Source organism: Protopterus annectens, chromosome 2.part1 (assembly GCF_019279795.1).
Source record: "Protopterus annectens isolate FY-2018-M chromosome 2.part1, PAN1.0, whole genome shotgun sequence".
NCBI lineage: Eukaryota > Metazoa > Chordata > Ceratodontiformes > Protopteridae > Protopterus > Protopterus annectens.
The window spans coordinates 1,525,707,599-1,525,727,904 of record NC_056729.1 but is presented as its reverse complement, the minus strand read 5'-3'; the positions used below and the strand labels follow the sequence as shown (position 1 = coordinate 1,525,727,904).

General features: G+C 39.9%; 1 protein-coding gene across 3 annotated transcripts in view; it reads right to left on the bottom strand.

The window, feature by feature from the left end:
- The window catches only part of MMEL1 (membrane metalloendopeptidase like 1), a 1,737,390-nt gene that overhangs the window by 281,387 nt on the left and 1,435,697 nt on the right, over window positions 1–20,306 (bottom strand). The window lies entirely within an intron of this gene.

The following is a 20,306-nucleotide window of genomic DNA, read 5'->3' as shown; positions in this document are numbered from 1 at the left end:
CCGCTGTCTGTGGAAATGCAGACTACCTTGTGAACCAGTCTTTTTAAATCCACTTTACCAGTAGTCTCTGTGATCAGTTTCAGTAATTAAAAACACTTAGAATGAAAAACTGAAACTTCTCAGTTTAAATTCTCCTCTGCCATGAAAAACAAATTAAATTATAAATCCATACATAAATTAGTACAACCACAAATCAGTATTTTCCATAGTTTTAGTTTTAACATGCATTTTTAAGTAGCTGATCCAATGTATAGTGCATTAAAGTTTTACAAATATACTTTAACATTAAACATTTTTGCTCTGATTACTTTTTCTTCCACAGGCTATCATATGCAGGCATGAACAAATGTAACTTATATGCTTCTTAAGTTGTAGGAGCCATATATTATTTTCAGCTTTGTAATTTCAGCCTACACCTGTAAATAATATATATTACATGATAATATGTTAACATGGAGCTTTCTGATACTAATTGCAAACTCAGGTCTGTGGTGTAGGAGATGAAAACAATATTTCAACACAAAATATTGCCCAAGATTCAGAAGCAAGTGATGCCTTGTGCTATGTCAAAATTTCAAGGTGATTGGCAATGTGCAAGGTGCAGCCAGTTCAGAGAGATAAAGTAGCACAGTGATGGTACCTCGGAAAATAGATCAGTCAACGTTTTATGCAAATGGGTGTATAATGACATGGAAATGAGTTAAAATATGCAAATTAAAGCAATAATGAATGTAAATGAAGGTAAACAATACCAGGTTGTGACTCAGATATGTAATAATTGTGAGAGAAGATATGAATGGCAGTGAGTTTGTACACTGTCATTTCTCAGTAACTAGAGTCAGAGACAGGATTCAGATGCTAGGGCATCACCTGTTCTAGTGATCAGTACCAGCACTGGTACAGCAAACTAAAGAGGTGTCACCCCTGACATTCTCCACCAGAGCAAAAATGTGTTAGGGAAAGGGAGTCCAAATTCCTCAGTATATTTGACTAAATAATTATTGGTTTTATGTTTGTAGACCTTACTCTATGCCCATAGGGAGTATGCTTATTATAATGAGACAATAAGATGTAATTAAACATCACATGGCTTGCTGACCTGTACAGTTTCAGTAATTAAATTATGAACATGGGAAGTATAAAATGTCAGTGTGGATCATTAAAAAGAAATAAAAAAATGGTATCCACAGAAGTGTTTATCCTCTTTCAACCTGCTTCTGTCTCCACACATTTAACAACTGCTTACTGCTATGACTGGACATACTATGGTGTCACTCTGCTAATTTATTTATCAGTTGGCAGTTTGTATTCCTTCATTCATTAAACAAGCAAACAAGTTGCTAGCTTTTATTCCTTCATTTGGTAACCAGGCAAGAGAATTGCTGTATTTTTCTAGCCAGAATCTTGGCCACAAAGGTAAGTGTAAAAGAAACGAAAAAAAAAAACAAAAAAAAACAAAAGCAGGTTAAAATATCCAATTAATCAGCATGTTTTATGAAGAGCTGAGGCTCTACACAGACATTAATCAGCAGTCAGGATTTAACCCCAGGCCCAGAAGCTGAGTAAGAAAACTTAACCACTGAACCACCATTCTGACCAATTGGTTGCTCCCAACTTCAAATTGCATGACTTATCAATGCAATCAGAATTTCTTCATTCTATAACACCAAATAACTATAATTAAATCTGCTGATTTCATTTAATGATGGATTCTGGTAGACTGAAGAATGCACCCATTGTGTTTAATAACGTATTTGCATGGAATGATGAGCAGATGGTTCACATTTAGTAATATAACTGTGTGCTACACTGAAGAGGGATCTGAGAATTTGGACAAAGGGCTGAGACTAATTGTATTTTCTATCAATACAGCTTTTTTTAATTAAAAGTGCTAATCAGCTACAGAGAGACTGTGGAAGAGGTCAAATGATTATTTTCTTATTGTGAGTACATGCATTTAGGTTTATAATCTGAAAATTCCAGCCAAATCCCTTGGGCAGTTTTACCAACTATATGTTTGCTTCTGTGAGTTACCATTATGCAGATTAAAGCCACATGACCTTAACATCTAAACATACCTCTCAACCATTTTGCTAAAGAGTTGTGGAGAAAGCTAAAAATAATTGTGTGTGTGTGTGTGTGTGTGTGTGTGTGTGTGTGTGTGTGTGTGTGTGTGTGTGTGTGTCAGCTACTTGGTGTGTGTGTGTGTGTGTGTGTGTGTGTGTTTTGGGGAGGCGACAAAGGCCCAAAATCTAGGACAATTTTTAAATTTTATTCCAATTCACTTAAGAAGTTAATAGAACTATTGGTTTTGCATCAATAAGATTTTTTTAGCAATAAGTCGTATGTAACTCCTAATGACTGGCAGTATTGACGAACTGAAATTTTAAGTAATTTGCCAGAAAATCAAAACTTTTACAAGAGTTAGGTTAAAAAATGAAGCAAAATCAGGAATATCCTGCAAAATAAGGGACAGTTGAAAGGTATACATCTAAATAATGTGTATTTAACCCAAAATATTTCTCTCAGTTGTTTCTTCCACAAGTCATTGCTTAACATATTCTGAGAAAATGTCTGGTGGCCTTTGTATTTTCTTCATTGTAAAAAGCTGAAGATGTCTACAGTAAGGACTTTAAAAAAATATTTTTATAGTTTATTTGCTGTCATGCACTCATCTCTAACGCATGAGGCTCTTTGCCAGTCGGCGAGATGAATGAATATATTTGCTTACATTATATGCAATGCAGTTCTTAATAGACATGCAGTTTTGATGTACTCTATCTTCCTGTGATAACTGTTACCTTTGCCAACTCTACCAACCAGTATAGTCTACATATATGCAATGGAAACCTCCTTCATTTTGCAGCGGTCTTCCCTAAAGTCTATGAGCGAAAAATTCTGCAGCTGAAATGTATATGTTGATCGTGGACTTAAACAAGAAGAAACTCCGTTGTGTGTAATGTGTAATGTTCACTTCCTGAATTATGTTATGCACTTAGTTCACATAATAAAAAATGAACTGTAAAATATAACTATAAAATACATACTACAAAAATAATCAAATAGAAAATAGTAGGTAGTCCACAGTTGAGTTAAAAATGGAATATCCTTTATTAAAACACACAAACAAGCGATCCTAGTTGAGTATAATGAAGAGCATCAGAAACATTCCTTATTTATAAATAATCAGATTGTTTGGAGCAAGGGAGTAGTTACAGGGTGGTTCTGTTAAGAGCAATAAAAGCGTTAAAATCATTCCTTTAGCCAAGACCCCTTCCCCCTTAACACCATAGTGTAAACAGAGACTGTGCTACCTAAAACTGAAACTGAAAAACCAGAGACAAATTACAATCTGAGACCAGTTTATTAACACTTTGTATAGGCTAATCAGCTAATCCAAAATGTTATTAGTTAAGAAATTAACTAACTAAAAAAATGACTGACTGACTAACAAAAAGATCTAACACTAGACATCTACCAGAATAAATATTAATAAATATACAACTTTTAACAAAGATCGCTTTCGTATTAGATAAATACATTTGTCAGGTCTGTGTGTCAAAAATAAATCATAATATGAATGAACATGTGTATAGATATACAGCTGAAAACCTAATAGGATGAAAATCATAAAAATAATTGCTAAGCTGGAAATACAGTGATAAATGGTAAAAATAAAGCACTAAGGCCATGAGGATCTGTTAAAGTGTGGCATCTAACTAAGAAAACACAGCTTGAGTGTGCAAGAGTGCATTCAAGAGTAATTGCAACCTCTAAAACAGAAAAAGAAAAAAGACTAGGCCCATGCACACTGCATGCACTATCAGACTTTCACTGCCTAAAAGGAAAACGTGTAACAGAAGTGTTCAGTTTAAAATCTAAAGTAGCATTTAATGTGGAGCCATCAATAATGATTAATGTATACATGAGCCATCTAAAGTATGCCCTTTGTAACATTGTAAGTTAGTGCTAAAAGAAGTAAACAGTGTTTGATATTTGTTTTTTCAACACAATATAAGCAAGTAATGTCACCATTAATCAATCCCATATCAGTTTTTTAATATTCTTTTAAACAGTGGGGCAGTTTTCTGAGATCTAGTATGCTTTTTATGGAGCAATAAAAATTAAGCCCCAGTTTTCTAAAGGAGTTCAGTTTCAGCTGCCACATTTTTCTAAAAGATTAGGGATGTCTCCTTCCAGTTCCAAAAGGTCCATGTGGTCAATAATTTGACATTTAAAGCCAGTGTATCTTTTGTGTAGCTTCAGGTGCCGAGCCAGTGTGTCATTCTTGCACTTAGCTCTAATTTCAGAAAGATGGCCAGAAATCCTTCTTTTAATTCTGTTGAGCGTTTTCCCCACATAGAATGCTACACAGTCATTAAAGCTAGCCCTATAAACCACCTGCATTGAGTTACAGTCACCTCCTGCGTTGGTTTTAATAATTTTCTTTAAATAATGGCATAAAAACATGTATCCCTCCTGTCTGTACTGACAAAAGGCAGTTGGCTCCACAGTTATTAGTGCATGTATCCTGTGATCTGGGCCTACCTTCATTCCAACTCCTGATGCTCCTGGCTTTCTTATACACAAAGGAAGGAGCTTCTCCAAGGATGCCCATTAAATATGAACTTTCAGTAATTATGGTCCAATTCTCTCTAATAACATTAACAATGCTGTAATAGTCAACAGTAAAAGTCAAGATACCACTGTCTTTAGATTTGTTGTCCATAGATTTCTTTAACACCCTCCTATAAGGCCTGTTAAGTGCTGGTACATTTGTAATTTTTAGTTCAATTATAGGTTCCAACATGCTTTTTAACATATTACTTTCATATCCCCTCATTAAAAAATCATTTTCAAGTTAATTTAGGTTCTTAAGGAAGGGTTCCATTTTTGCGGTCATCCTAGCCCTGGGACTTAACAACATTACATTTTGTCCTGGTGGGATGGAGACTCTTATTATGTAGCAGATGCTTTACTCTGGTAGGTTTTCTGTAAAGCTCTGTGTCCATTTTACCTTGGACCAAGCTTTAGTAATCTGCATATCTAGGAAGACTGCCAAGGTGAGACTGTGGAAAGAGATGAAACTCAGCAAGCTGGTGGTTTGATTCAGATAGCTGATAAACTTTTCTAATTTAGCACTGTCTCATTTCCACACAATAAATATGTTGTCAACAAAGTGCAGATACACCATGATATGTTGCATGCGTTCTCTGTTATTATAAACATAATCCTCCTCCCATTTGCCTAAGGGCTATGTTGGCTAGGCTAGGGGCTATAGTTTCCCCCATGGCTATACCAATCTTTTGTTTATAGTAATTTCCATTAAACGCAAAGAAATTGAAGCTAAGGATCATAATCTAAAAGTTTACCTGTTCTTTCATGTTGTGCTGGTGTGCCATTGTTGTTTTTCCTGTAAGAATCAATCACTGTTTCAATACAATAATTATGTGGAAATACAGTATATAATGATTCAACATCTATAGTTAATAAAATACTGTCAGCATCAACTGTAACCTTTTTATTTTCCTTAAAAATTCATTAGTTTTTTTATGCATGAGATGTTTTTTTCAGCCAGAGGCTGTAACAAAAAAATCCAGGTAGATGGCAGATGCTATTTTAGATTTTAAACTGAACATTTTATTGCACTTTTTCCTTTTAGGCAGTGAAAGTCTGATAGTGCACGCAATGTGCATGGGCCTAGTCTGATAGTGTACACAGTGTGCATGGGCCTAGTCTGATAGTGCACACAATGTGCATGGGCCTAGTCTGATAGTGCACGCAATGTGCATGGGCCTAATATTTTTCTTTTTCTGTTTTAGAGGTTGCAATTACTCTTGAATGCAGTCTTACACACTCAACCATATGTTCAGGCAATAATACGAATGGAATATGACAGTTACTCTTCCTAGATTTTATAAAAATGCAACCTTCTTGCTTTATAAAATTCTCCAAATATTTAGGGTTTATAATGTCTTGACAGGAATGGACCCTGCTCCTAAGTTAGGACATATGTTCATAGGAGTACACTAGGATGACACTAGGGCTCTTATAAGCCATGCAGGCCAAACGTTATCCACACATTTGATTTATATAGGGAATGATTTACTGACCACCTCTGTCCATCTGAGACTTAGGTGCCAGACCAGGGGTGAATTTATGATTAGACATCCACTGGCCTAAGTTGTACTTAAAAGAGTTATGGAGGAACTTTGCTTCACATGGATGGGGAGGCTGTTCCAGAGAATGGTAATTCTCTGAGAAAAATATATGTCTCTCCAACATGTCCTATTTATGAGACAAGGAAATTTTAGGTCTTTTGATCTGGTAGTTCTGATGCTGTCTGTTTTGCTGTTGTGCAAAAGGTTAATTAAAACAGCGTCCAGGGATACCAAGTCAAGATACAAGGTTTGAGGTGATCAGCTTAGGACATTGTATTTGCTCTCTGTATTCTTTTTGTAAGAAACCTTTGTGGACATTCCAGTTGCTGTATGTGTCTGGGCAGGTACAATACTGAATGGATAATTATACTCCATCATGGGTCTGATGAGGGGCAAGTAGAGAGGTACAATTACCTCTTTTGGACCTAAATGCCATGCTCTTACTTATAAGATGAGTACCATAGAAGGATTTTTTACTACCTTGGATACATGTTTGTTGAAGGTTTGGTTACTATCTACATGATTTCCCAGATCCCCAACTAGTGAATCAACTTTTAGGGATGTTTTATTTATGGAATATTTACCCAGGTTAGCTGACTTCCCAAAAGGTACTATAATGCACTTCTTGCTATTGAATTTTAAGTCATGACTTTGGCAAAAAGCATTTGTCTGTGTTAGACCTTCCTGATAAGTGTTCTCATCCTGGGATTCAGTGACTGTTCCCAGTTTGCAATAATCTGCGAACTTGGTCAGCCAGAGACCTTTGACATTGGCTTTGAAATACAAGAAGTAGATGCGAAAGAGGAGTGGGCCCAGCAGAGAGCCCTGACAGACTTCATCGGTGACTGTCCTCTTTGTGGAGGTGGCCCCACGGATCCTAACCTCTTGGGTCCTATCCATGAGGCATCTAACTCTCCAGAGAGTTATAAAGGGGATTAGGCTTAGTTCCATAAGTTTCTTGACAAGGCCCAAACTGGGTATTGAATCAAATGCTTTAGCCAGATTGAGGTAGGCAGTATGCACCACTTTCCCCTCATCCATTTCCTTAGTAACCTTTTCAAAGAAGGTCAGCAGTTTCGGTTAGCTTGACTTTCCTTTGACAAAGCCAAACTGGGATGGATCTCCTATGCTTTTGTTGATAATTTCCATGATAATTCCCTCCATGGCTTTGCAAATAAAACTAGTCAGACTAATAGATCTGTAGTTTCCAGGATTTGTTGAAGGTCCTCCCTTATGAAGGGGGGGGGGGTGACAGTCAAAATCATCCTTTCTCATGCCACAAAGCCTGTTTTAAGACAGTTAAATAGTGGCTCCAGGGGGTCTTGATAAGTCATATTTTAGACTGTTCAAGAGGCACCTCAGGATGTTATTGGGACCCATTGAGATTGTTTTATTAGCTTTAGCGAGCACAGCCAGTACATGCTTCCTGGTTATAGTTGGAGAGGTTATGTTTGAGGGTATTTTATAGGGGATGGTTGCAGGGGAGGGGGTGGTTGGAACTGAATTTGTCTGCTAACAAGTTCATTATATATCACCAGGCTCAGTGAATGTGGCATCATTAAACCTGTGTGCTGCCCTTGAGGTTTTCAACATAGCTGAAGAAGGCTTTATGGTTATTTTTCACCTGGAAGCCTATCTTAACCTTAAAGTTGGCTTTGTTTGACCTAATTAGCCCACTTAGATGCCTATTTAGTTTGTTGAGAGAGTTTTTATCTTTATGGGAATTACCCTTCCTGATTTTCACCATAATGTTTTCCTTTTGTTGTATATCCTGTTTAATCTGGGATGCCACCAAGGCAATTTGTTTCAGCAGCTAGTTCTGGGCTTAATCCTGGTAAGTACAGCAACCTCTGTTCAGCCATTGACATGGTTGTAGAGAGTTTCTTAAAGCAGTTCAGTGTAGGGTACTGTGTTCTTGGGGTTTGGAGGGCACTGATTTTGACAAACCTAAACATAAAAGGGTTCATATGTTCATAGCTAAGTACTAGGCTAGCTGCCCTTGTGAGCCATGTTAAGCCTAGCCAATTTCCTTCAAAAGGTATTTGTAAGTACAAGGTCCAGGATGCTGGATTCTGTACTGAGTGTATTCACTTTTTGGTCAAGGGTGTTTGCATTTACGAAGTCCAGGAATTTCTGTGCCTGTAGATTTGAGACCATGTAGGATTCCCAGTTTATAGAGAGGTCATTAAAGTCTCCCATGAGTAGGGTGTTAGGTTGGATGGTAAGTGTCTCCAGTAGGACCAGTTATGCACTGTGAGCATCTAGGGACATGGAGATGGGGTAACTTATAGGCTGCTAGGATATGGTACATGATTTTGTCTGTGGTGATCCACATGTGGAGGAGGAACTCCAACACATCATCCTGTTTGACTACCCTAGAGGTATGCATGTTATTGATGTATATTAATACACCTTTAACTTTACCCTTTGTCTGGACAGCTACGGGTCTGAAAGTACAAAAGACACTGAAACCTTATTCTCAAATGTGAGGTGGGCTTGAAGGGAATGGAGTTTTTTTTATTTAGGCTCCTGGCATTGAGCAGTGACACCTTGAGGTTCAGGGGAGTTGATTTTGCTATGTTGGTATGTTTGTCAATTTAGCAATGTCTGTGGGGATGGATAAAGTTTTAGCCAGTATCTGAAAGTCTGGAGGGGGCAGGTGCAGACCATCCTTGGCAAAGCAACATTGTCTGTTAACCATGTCCTCCTAAACTGAAAAATATTAGATCCCTTTAGAATGATGCCAGAAAGACTACCAATTCTTGAAATAAATCATTTTTTGCTCATATTGTGACATCATCCTCAGTGATGGTAATATGCTGCTGAATGCTAAGTTAATACCAGTCTGAGACACATAATCTGAGAGCTCCATGATGTCTCTCTTCATATAGTCTAGGGAGGTTCATCTTGGGTCATTTACACTTACACGGACTACAATGGAATTATACTGATACCTGTGGTGTAATGAATTAAGTGCCTGAACAATTTGTCAAATCCTGGCATCACATAAGCACCTAACTATTATTGTTTCCTTGCTCAGTCTGGTTAGAGGGGCACCCCTATGTCTTACATGATGAATGATGATGAAAGTCCTGAGAAGTGTGTTTGCTTGCCTTAGGGGCTTAGTGTTTGAGGCTTCACTGAGACTGACTGTGGTGTTAGGTGTTGCTTTTGCTGAGTTTCTTTGGGCTTGCTGAGGCATAGTTTTGCCAATGAGTGGTCTAGGCAATATTTCTTGTTTAGGAAGATTGCTTTTAAGTGCCTAAGCATACATTAATATATGTGTATGCGTTGTGTGCTATGTGAGGTGGTTGCTGTGTGCATGGTTTCGACAACCAGATGTGTCCTTCTATGTGAGAGTTTAGCTTCCAGTGTCATTGTTTAAGTACACAGTATGCACCTCTTGCATACTCTGTCTGTTTCTTTAAGTGTTAATTGGCTGTCAGTAAACTTGAAACAATGGCTATTTTATCTCAAGATGTCCATATCCACCAAGTTGGCTGCAGAGAAGTTAGGAAATTGCATATCTATGCTGTCCAGTCCTTTGATTGGTGAGCTACTTGGAGTTGGTGTGTTGGGATTAGAAGGCTATTCAAGTTGTTTTGTTGGTGCAAACTAATAAGGGTGTTTTATCAGAGCAGATTAAGCTAAAGAGTAATAATTCTACTAACTTTAATGTTTACACACTACTAAATTCCACTAAATCTGTAGGTATTGCAACTCAAAGCGCAACTAGCTGCTCTAAGTTTGTTGGCATGCAAGGTATTTGGTCAATATTTACTACTTTACAGGGTACTGTTTTATGGAACATTCTATAGAGAAGATTTGCTTTCTTTGTGTATGCTACTGCACAGGGCACTGCTAACTGCCTCTGGGTAGTGAACACCTCTGTGCAAAAGCACTGCTTTTATAGCAGTGCAGAAAAAAACACTAACTAATGGGCCCCCTGGCCAGTAAAATGACTGCACTGTGAGCCCTTTTGTGTGTTTCTCAACTCAGACAGATGAGACAAACACATCATCATCATTATCAACCCCCTTTTTCCCATTTTCCACATGGGGTTGGGGTGCCATGTTAACTGTCATCATCTCTCAATTCAATGCTACTCTCCTGCCTTCTTCGATACTCATGCCTGACTGTTGCAGATCTTCTTTCACACAATCCATCCACCTCTTTGATGGATGCAGTAGTTTCCTCTTACCTTCTTTCTACCTGTCCCATATCTTCTTCACCAGATTGTCTTCTGTTTCTCTGCACATGTGCCTGAACCACCATAATTGGTTCTCTTTGATCTTTTCTGCAATTGGAGCTACTTTGGTCCCTGCTCCTATCTCTTAATTTCTTTGTCTGTCCCACAGTGTGCATCCTGCCACCCATCTCAGGCACTTCATTTCCATCACCTCTAGCCTCCTCATCTGTTCTGCTTTTTCTGACCCGATTTCTCTACTATACAATAGTACTGGTCACACCACTGTTTTGTACACCTTACTTTTCAGTTTCTTTGACATTCTTCTGTCATACACTACACCTGACACTCTCTGCCAGTTGGCTGCAGCCCCACTGATTCTAGTTTTGACTTCTTCCTTCAGATTTCCCTTCTCCTCATCCACACCTCCCATATGCTTGAAGCTGTTAACCCATTCCACTGTCTTCCCTTCTGTCTCAATTCTCAGCTTCTTCTGATTTCCCCAGTTTGCTGCCATTACCACTGCCTTATCTGTACTTAGTTTCATCCCATGTGCCTTCGGTTTTGCATTGCATTACATTCCCCTATCCTTTGCTGAAGTTCTTGCTCAGAGTCTGCCTGTAATGCCACATCATCTTCATGCAGCAACTTTGTTGATCTGTCCCCTCCAATTTGTTTGCTAATGTAGTCCATCATCAGCATAAACAGAAGTGGGCTCAGAGCTGAACCCTGGTGCACACCCACTCACATTGGGAACTCTTCTGTGAGACCTAACACTGTTCATACTTGAGTCACTGGGTCCTTGTACATAGCCTGCACTAATTCTACCAATGTCTCTATGACTTTGAACCACCTCAGTACTGCCTAGATCAGCTTTTGTGGGCCTTTTCATATGCTTTTTCCAAGTCTAGGAATGCCCAATCTGACTCTTTCCTCATCTTTAGCTTCTTCTGAACTATCTGTCTCACTACAAACATCGGGCCAGTTGTGCTGCATCCTGATCTCAATCCAAAGTGTTCATCTCCCATCTTACTTTCTACTACTCTGTGTATCTATTTATCACTCACCCTCTTCAGAACTTTCATGCAGTATGACAGGAGTTTAATAGCTCTGTACTGTCCACAGTTGTGGATGTCCCCTTTGTTCTTTTACACTGGCACGAGTATGCTTATTCTCCAGTCATCTGCCTTTCTCTCCACACTGCTGTGAGTACCCTCAAGAACCATTTCTCCCCATCTCACCCAGCATCTTTGTCATGTCCACTGTGACCTCATCTGAACATGCTTCTTTCCCTGACTTAATTTTCCTTAATGTTATTCTTACTTCTTCTAGGGTGGGCTCCACTTCTTCTCTCATTGCAGGCTGCACCTGGAGCAGTAAAGCTTCTGTGGGGTTTTCTTCATTTAGATGCTGCTGGAAGTACTGCTTCTATCTGCCTTGGATGTCCTGTGGTCTGGTGATCAGGTTGTTGCTGGCATCCCTTATGAAGAGTGGATAACTGTTTTCTTTATCTTTTTGTCTTTGCCTTACAACCTGATACAGTTTCTTTGTGCCACCTACTGCATCACTTTCTAGAAGCCGGCTGAGTGCCTTCAATGCCCTATTCTTTGCTATTACAACTCCTTTCTTAGCTTCTTTGTTAGCCAACCAGTATTCCTTCCTAGCTTGATCCATTTCTTCTTTTTCCTGCATGCCTACTTTCATTTGATGACTTCCTGGACTTCTGCATTCCACCAACAGCTTTCCTTATGTACCTTATTTCCATAGCTGGCTCAATCACATATCTGTTCTGTAGTCCGCACTTATGATGTTTTGAGGTGCTGCCATTCTTCTTCAACCACACCTGCTTCCTCCTGTTCTTGGGTGGTAGAACCCTGAGTAATTCCTTGAACTGCTGTGCTTTCTCTCCAGTCAATTTTGGGGTTGCCAGCCTGGTCTCTGTTGACCATAGAGCCATCTCTGACTACTGTTTGCAGTTGATTGTGGCAATCAGTGGTTTATGCTTTGGGCCAACTGTTTCACTGGAAATGACTTTGCAATCATTGATTCTACCTCAGTGCCCTTTCCTTACTAGGAAGAAGTCTACCTGAGTTGCATGTTGGCCAGTCTTGTATGTGATCTTGTGACTGTCTCTTTTCCTGAACCATGTGTTGGCTACTCTCAAGTCATTTGCCAGACAGAAGTCTAGAAATACCTCTCCTTCTTTATTCCTGTTGCTGCACCCACTTGAACCCAGGCAGTCCTCACATCCTGTTCTGCCTGTCCTGTATGTGCATTCAAATCACCTATTATCAATACCAATTCATGTTGTCCTCCTTTATGTAGTAGGTCCCGCATCTGCTGTATGAATGCATTCTTTTCTATGGCATTCTTTTCTTCACTATCACAACCCTGCTATAGGGCATCAGCTGAGATTATAAATACTGCCCTATCAGGCTGGAGTCTCATGACTCTGTCACTAATTTTGATGACATCCCTCACTGCTCTCTGAAGTCTGTCTGAAGTCACAATTTTGAGATCATTTCTAGCTTGTCCTTCTCCTGAGTAGAAGACTCTGGATCCCAAACCAAGTGGCTTTGCTGCACTGCCCTTTCATCTTGTCTCTTGGATGTCCAGCCTCCTCTGTAACATCATGGTATCCACTTCCAAGCTCCATCCTGTCAGTGAACCTACACTGAGTGCAATTCTTAGTTCATGTTTGGCAGGTTGATTGGTTTTATGTCCAGCTTTCACTCAACAGAGTTATCCCAGGTAAACCAGGCTGGGCAACTAGACCAGGAAAACTCCTCCTGCACAAGAAAAACAATGCACAGCGTGTAAATGTGTCCTCCAAATGAAAACTTGTAACAAAACCAAAAAAGTTATTATTTTAATAAAGTGTTATTTATGGACTGTGAAGTTACATTTGTTTCTGCTTATATTATCAGTTTTTTCTGCTGTATGATGACCTTGTGTGTCCTCCTGCCACAAATGTAAGAAACCAGTCCTACTAATGTAAAAACACAAACAACTTGCTGGAAATCCCTTGCGGAAGGGAAGTTCAAGACAGTATTACAGCAGTAACAGTGAGAAGAAGAGCAGTTTTCTACAAAAGTACAATGAAATGCACAAATAAAAGCAGTGAACAGTAGCGATAATTCAGAATACTTTAAGCAAGTGCGATTTAGCAATCCAAAATATTTTGCTTTGCCAGAATGGCAGTGGGTGCAAATAAAACACTTATGGAACACAGGCTAGGATGCCAAGCTTTGTTGAGTCTGGGAAAATGAGTAGGATACAATATGTAGTAAAGGAGATTTACTCCAGAGCAATACTGGCTTTGCAGGTGGCACTCAGTATCATGGGTCTATGGAAAACGATCGGTGGGAAGAGTATTTAAATAGCTTATACAATTGACAATAGCAATGAAAAAGGGAAGGGAGGGACTTGGGAAATTAGATTAGCCTAAGGGGAAGGGAACAGAGACAGCCTTATAATACCATACCAGAAAAAGGGTGGAATGGTTGGAAAAAAAATTCAAAGAAGAAGCAGGCTAGCCAGAGAGGGATCCAGTCAAATAAAGCCAATACTGGAGCTCTTTCAGAAACTTTAGCTTAATGTCTCAGTGGAAGATGGGCAGACACAAAGTACAATGGAACAGAAAACACTAGAATGCAACTTTAAGCAGGTAAATGATAAGCAGAATATAAAACTGTCTGAGCAAATCTGGAATATCAACACTGTAAAAACAAAGAAGCACAAATTCTGGATCAGAAAAAACAATACTCTCACTATTGAAACTGTGCTACAGTTTAAGGCACCAGACTGTGCAGAAATTTACAAGTAAGACTGTTTATGAAAAAATACAGTTATAAATGACTGATTAAGGCTATCATTTGGCAGTAGTTCACAGTTCTTCCACAACTGTGTATGAAACTACAAGACCCAGGCTTATGAAATTATCTTTGCTTTAGTCTTTGACACATGCCAAGCATGCTGTCCTCAGTACAAAAATTATATCCAGAATTGCCTCCTTCTGCAGGTCATACGGAGTTACATGTATTGTAGCATATTTAAGGTATTATGCATTGGAGACACTTGTTTGCATGGGTCCTTTGGTTGTTTTTGTATATGTGGCTTTTCTGTGTGACTTTCTTAGACGTGGTTTTAGATCATATTTAAGTATGCTAGAACATTATTTTGTTAGCCCAATTGCCCCTACTATTATTAGATATATCTGTGTTTATTCCACATTTCTCTAGTTTCAGCTTGCATATCCTAGTTTTATGACTTTATGTCTCTTACTTAGAGGACACTATAATCACCAGGTGTAGTTATTTCAATAACTAGTAGTACATTTGTCATTTTTTATTTGATTATTATATCTATTTTTGTTTGCTTCTGCTTTCTTAATTGTTGGTTTTATATTTCCCACGTGATCAGAACTTATTTATTGTAATTCTTTGTATGTACCCTCAAAAGGTCCATACTTAGTACCTCATTACACCTCTCTCTCCAATATGTCTACTATGCATTTGCATAATTTTATACAAACAAACATTTTTTTATTGTTGACCTATTGAACTATATCAATGTAAAATTATGTTACTAAGCTTCTTTTTTATACAACTTTAACTTTATGCATGTAACCCAACATATGTGAATCTTTTTGCTATAACAGCTATTATATCAATATTGTTTAAAATTGTACTTGTTTAAAAATGTACTACTGGAGCTTTTCTCCTCGGGTCTCCACTGAAAATGGGCCACAAGCCCAGTTGGACAAACCCGGTTAACAAATGTCAATAAATAAATAAATAATAAATTGTAGTTCATGTTTCCAATGTTTCTCAGTCAACTATGTGATGTGGTCTTTACAGAATTCCCAATGTAATGTTCTTGACACATTATTGAACCTTTCAGTATACAGATCCTTGGCCATAAGTATATGTCAATCAGCATCAAGATGTGCAGCCTTTTTTGTTCTGTACTACAAAACCCACATTTGTCTATATGTCCCACTTTATTATAGATTATGTACACTAGTGTGTATGTACTGTCTTGAGTTGTCATTATGAATCTTTCATAGTTTCATAGATTAGTACTAGGTTAACTGCTCCTGTGGGTAATTTTAAACCTAGTCAATTACCCCATGTGAGAATCAAACCATGTACCTTGTATCTGTAAGGTAAACACCTTAACCATTAGGCCAGCCTCCCTCATCTTGCTAAAAATAAGCAGGATATGGTCAGTCATTATCCCTAGATATTTTTGGTGTGATGTATGGCAGTATTGGGAACTGTACTACTTCCATGCTGCTTGTTATCTCAACTGCAGTAATGTGTAGGGATTTGCAAAAGATAAAAGATGTAGGTGGAAAGCATTAGTAAGATAAGTGCATATCATCTAGTAGATGTTTTTTGTGTTTCACTGTTGCAGTCATCACATTTGGGTTATCTGCTTGCAGTAGCCCTCAGTCGGCCTGATTATCAAAGTCTTGGGTCCTGCTTCGGTTGCTGTCTCATCTTCTGTGATGTCAGGTAGTCAGAGGTATAAAGCATGCAGCCAATGTCATTACATCAGTCTTTCTTGCCGTGCGGTGCCCGAAACAGAAGCAGTTCGCAAATGCCGGTCGGCTGACTTCTGAAATTTTCGTTTTCGAGTTTCAGAACCAAACTCTTCAACTAAAGCTAAGTACCCCATTGGGGAATCTTTTTCTTGCTCTAAACCGATGTCAGTAAAAGTCAATAAATGTATTTCCTGTGGAAAGCAAATATCTCATAAAGATTTTCATTCGTACTGTATTCCTTGCTTAGGACCTGACCATGACATGCCTCGCTATCGGTTATGTGCCTTATTTAAGCAACAAACTATTAGTCGTCGGTATATTTACACTTCTAAATATTTTGGTACTCAGTTCAATTATCCAGATGTGTCTTCGGTAAGCCATTTGACTACCGACATTCAAAAAAAACGCAAAGATAAAGACAGAGACAGGCCGCCTAGGTCCAAAGCTGCTGACGACGCTTCTCCTAAGCCAGTCGCCAGTTCACCAGTACTCATTGAGGCACTTTCACAGCCCCTGATAGCCGCTACATCAGATTCACAGGCCTCTACTTAGACCCATTTGGAGTCCGGTATGCCGCGAGATGCTTCAACTGTGGAACCTGTGGATGTCTCTACCTTGGATGGGTCCGGAGCCGCTGTGCAGGCACTGGCTTCCGAGGGTGTATTCAGGCCTACTGACTTGCATATTAAACTGACGCCATTGTCTTCTTTAAGGCCTAAAACTCGAACCATGCCTAGAAAACCGACACCCAGACCGCATGGTCAGGCCTCTATGCCTAAAAAAAACAAATGATATGAATGGATGAAGACCTTATTACTTTAATCAGGGGAAGACAACCTTCCCCCTCTAAGAGACCTAGGACTGAATTTGCCTATGATACTTCTGACCATGATTCTGAAATTTTTGTTTCCTCTGATGACCAGGATTTACCCTTATCTACCTATGAGGATTCTGATGCAGAGGACACTATTCCCTCTGCTTCCCCCCGCCAGAGGATTTCTCTTTTGGTGAAACCTCGCATACTCTTAGGGAGCATTTTTGTTGGGAAAGACAGGATTACTCTGATTCTAAAAAGAGGCTTAGGGATTTCTTACTCCTGCCCCAGCACAGGCCTTTAGCTATCCCTCCCGTAGTAGACATTGTTGATGATGCCTTTTTGGAATCTAGCTTGGCCCCTGACTCTTTACCTCCTGCTCCCAGAAAACCTGATAGATATTACAGGGTTCCTGACTCTCACAAGTTCCTTTTTAAAAATCCTACTGTGGATCCTGAGACCATTTCACAGGGACCCAAGGGCATTAAGGCTACTACTGCCAAAAATCCTACCCCCTCTGATAGAGACTCCAGGGCGCTGGATAGATGGGGCAAGAAGGTATACACTTCTGCAACCTTGGCCATTAGGGCCTTAAATTGCCAGTTTCATATGTCAAAGTATCAGCGGCATATTATTGGATTGCTTAAACAAAAAATGATGTTGATTCCTGACTGTGCTGAAAATAAGGATTTACAGGATTTAATGCATTCTGCTGAACAGGATGGAAAACATACTTTGCAATGTGGTTTTGATTCACTAGAGGCATCTTGCAGGGCTGCTGTCACTGGGTCTGCACTTAGAAGGCATGCTTGGCTTAAGGAGCAATCCTTGCCAGATCATGTTAAAGCTAAATTGCTGGATGCTCCCTTAAATCAGGACCGCCTGTTTGGAAACAAAGCAGAGAAAGTTCTTAAAAAGATGGAGGAAAAAGCTAAATCTATGCAAACTGTTAAGGATTTCCTACAAGTACAGCCTCCAAGATTTAGTAGGCATTGGCCCTCTAAGAATTGGTCCTTTCCTCCCTCTTCCAGGCCTTCTCAGTCCAAACCCAGAACCAGCAGAACACCCAGGCTTCAGTCCCAGGGTACGCACAGGACTAAGCAGTGGGGGGCTCCCACTTCCAAATCAGGGAGTAGTAAGACTCCCCCCCTATGGTAAATTATCTCAATGACTTAACTTTAAAACTTCCGAGCACTTCTCAACTGACTGCTCCTTTAGGGGGAAAGGTTGCTCTGCAGGAAAAAAACTGGGAACTCATTACCCAGGACAAATGGGTTTTAAATATAGTTTCCCAAGGATACAGATTTCACTTCCACATGTTACCAACCCCAAACAGTTGGCCGGATCTACCCCCAAATCAGTGGGCAGAGGCTCAAAAGCAAGTACTCTCTCTCTTAAGCATAAAGACTATTCAAGCTGTACCAGAAGAGGAAAAGGGACAAGGTTCCTACTCAAGACTTTTCCTGGTAACCAGAAAAGACAACTCATGGCATCCTATCCTGGACCTTTCTATCTTAAACACCTTTTTGGTGATTCCAAAATTCAAGATGCTAACTCTTCACCAGTTACTTCCTATGCTAGGCAAAGATGCCTGGTTGGCAACACTGGATTTAAAGGAAGCCTACCTGCACATCCCAATCAGGGAATCTTGCAGAAGATACCTACACTTCAAAGCAGGCTACAGGCGCTATCAGTTTTCTGCACTGCCCTTTGGCTTATCTACTGCGCCCAGGATATTCACAAAGTGCCAAGCTCCAGTCATTGATTTTTGCAGGCAAAGAAATATTCAAATATACCCATACCTGGACGATTGTCTAATTCAGGCAGAAAGCCAGGACATACTCTTGAATCATCTGGCATTTGTACAAAAGGTGACAACTTGTCTGGGGTACACCATAAACAAAACAAAATCATATCTGGTACCCTGTCAACAAATTATATTCCTGGGAGCAAGCTTGAACACAACTTCCCAGATGGCTTTCCTCACGCCAGAGAAACAAATTCATTTGACAACTAACTTCAAACTAGTGGCCACAAAAAACCTGCTATCTGTAAGGCAAATACTGCAAGTCTTGGGGTTCATGGCCTCCTGCATTCTACTAATTCCATATGCAAGACTGAATATGAGGAAACTACAATGGTATCTAAAAAGCCTATGGTGTCAACATTCTCAGGATCTAGAAGCAATGATTTATATCATACCTTGTCTACGGTTAGAATTCCTTTGGTGGGCAGAGGCCTGCTACCAAAACAAGGGACTACCATTCACTCTACCCCTGCCGCCCAAACCCTAACAACAGATGCATCAGACTATGCATGGGGGGGCTCACCTGGCAGGGAGGTGCATTCAGGGTAAATGGAACCCAAGTCAAATGCACCTGCATATCAATCAAAAAGAAATGTTAGCTGTACAGAATGCTCTGACAGCCTTCAAGGACCACATTCTTCCAGGACAATTAATGATAAAGATGGACAACACCACTGTTATGTGGTACATAAACAAGCAGGGGGGTACCCATTCTTACTCCCTCTGCTGACTAGCCATGGCTCTGTGGAACACAGCCTTGAGCTACCAAGTGCATCTACAGGCTCAATTCCTGCCAGGAAAACTGAATACACTGGCAGACGAACTAAGCAGAAATCTCAGGGACCCACACGAATGGAAACTGGAACCAAAGACTTTCAACATGTTGATAAACAAATGGGGGAGCCCAGATATAGACCTGTTTGCCTCCCCCCAGAACTACCAATTGTAAAAGTTCTGCACAAGGACTCCCCACAAACAAGCTTGGAAAGTAGATACTCTGTCCTTCAGCTGGAAAAATCAGATTATGCCTTTCCTCCTCTGCCTCTCCTCTCCAAAGTACTACTAAAGTTCAAACAGGACAAACCAAGGATGATACTGATTGCACCAGATTGGCCATGCCAACACTGGTACCCCCTCTTGTGCAGTGTGTCACTGCTAGCCCCATGGCACCTGCCTCAGACCCCTACCCTGCTGTCACAGCAGGAGAGTCAGATTCTGCACCCCCAGCTTCAAACCCTGAACCTGGCAGCCTGGCTAATTACCTAATCTCTCCATTACCATCCCTCAGTAAACAAGTGTTGGATGTCATTGTGGAGGCAAGGAGGCCTAGTACTAGAAAATCTTTTATGCTGAAAAATTGGAAAGATTCTGTGCCTGGAACCAAACTCAAGGGATGGCCACAACAGCACCTAATTTACCTCAGATTCTTCAATACTTAACTGAGATGCTTCACAAGGGCCTTTCCTTTTCCTCCATCAAAATTCACACCTCAACCATTTCAGCTCATTACAACACAGAACCACCCCTCTTTTCTCACCCACTGCTCAAGCAGTTCCTCAGAGGGGCCAAACACTTAAGACCACCCAGGAGAGCCCCAACTCCAGCCTGGGACCTTAATTTTGTATTGGAAAAACTCACTCTTCCTCCTTTTGAGCCAGCTGCAAGTGCAGAGTTAAAATTCCTTTCTTGGAAAACAGCTTTCCTTTTAGCAATCACTTCAGCAAGAAGGTTATCTTAATTACAGGCCCTTATGGCAGTGGAGCCTTTCATTATCTTTCATGCAGATAGGG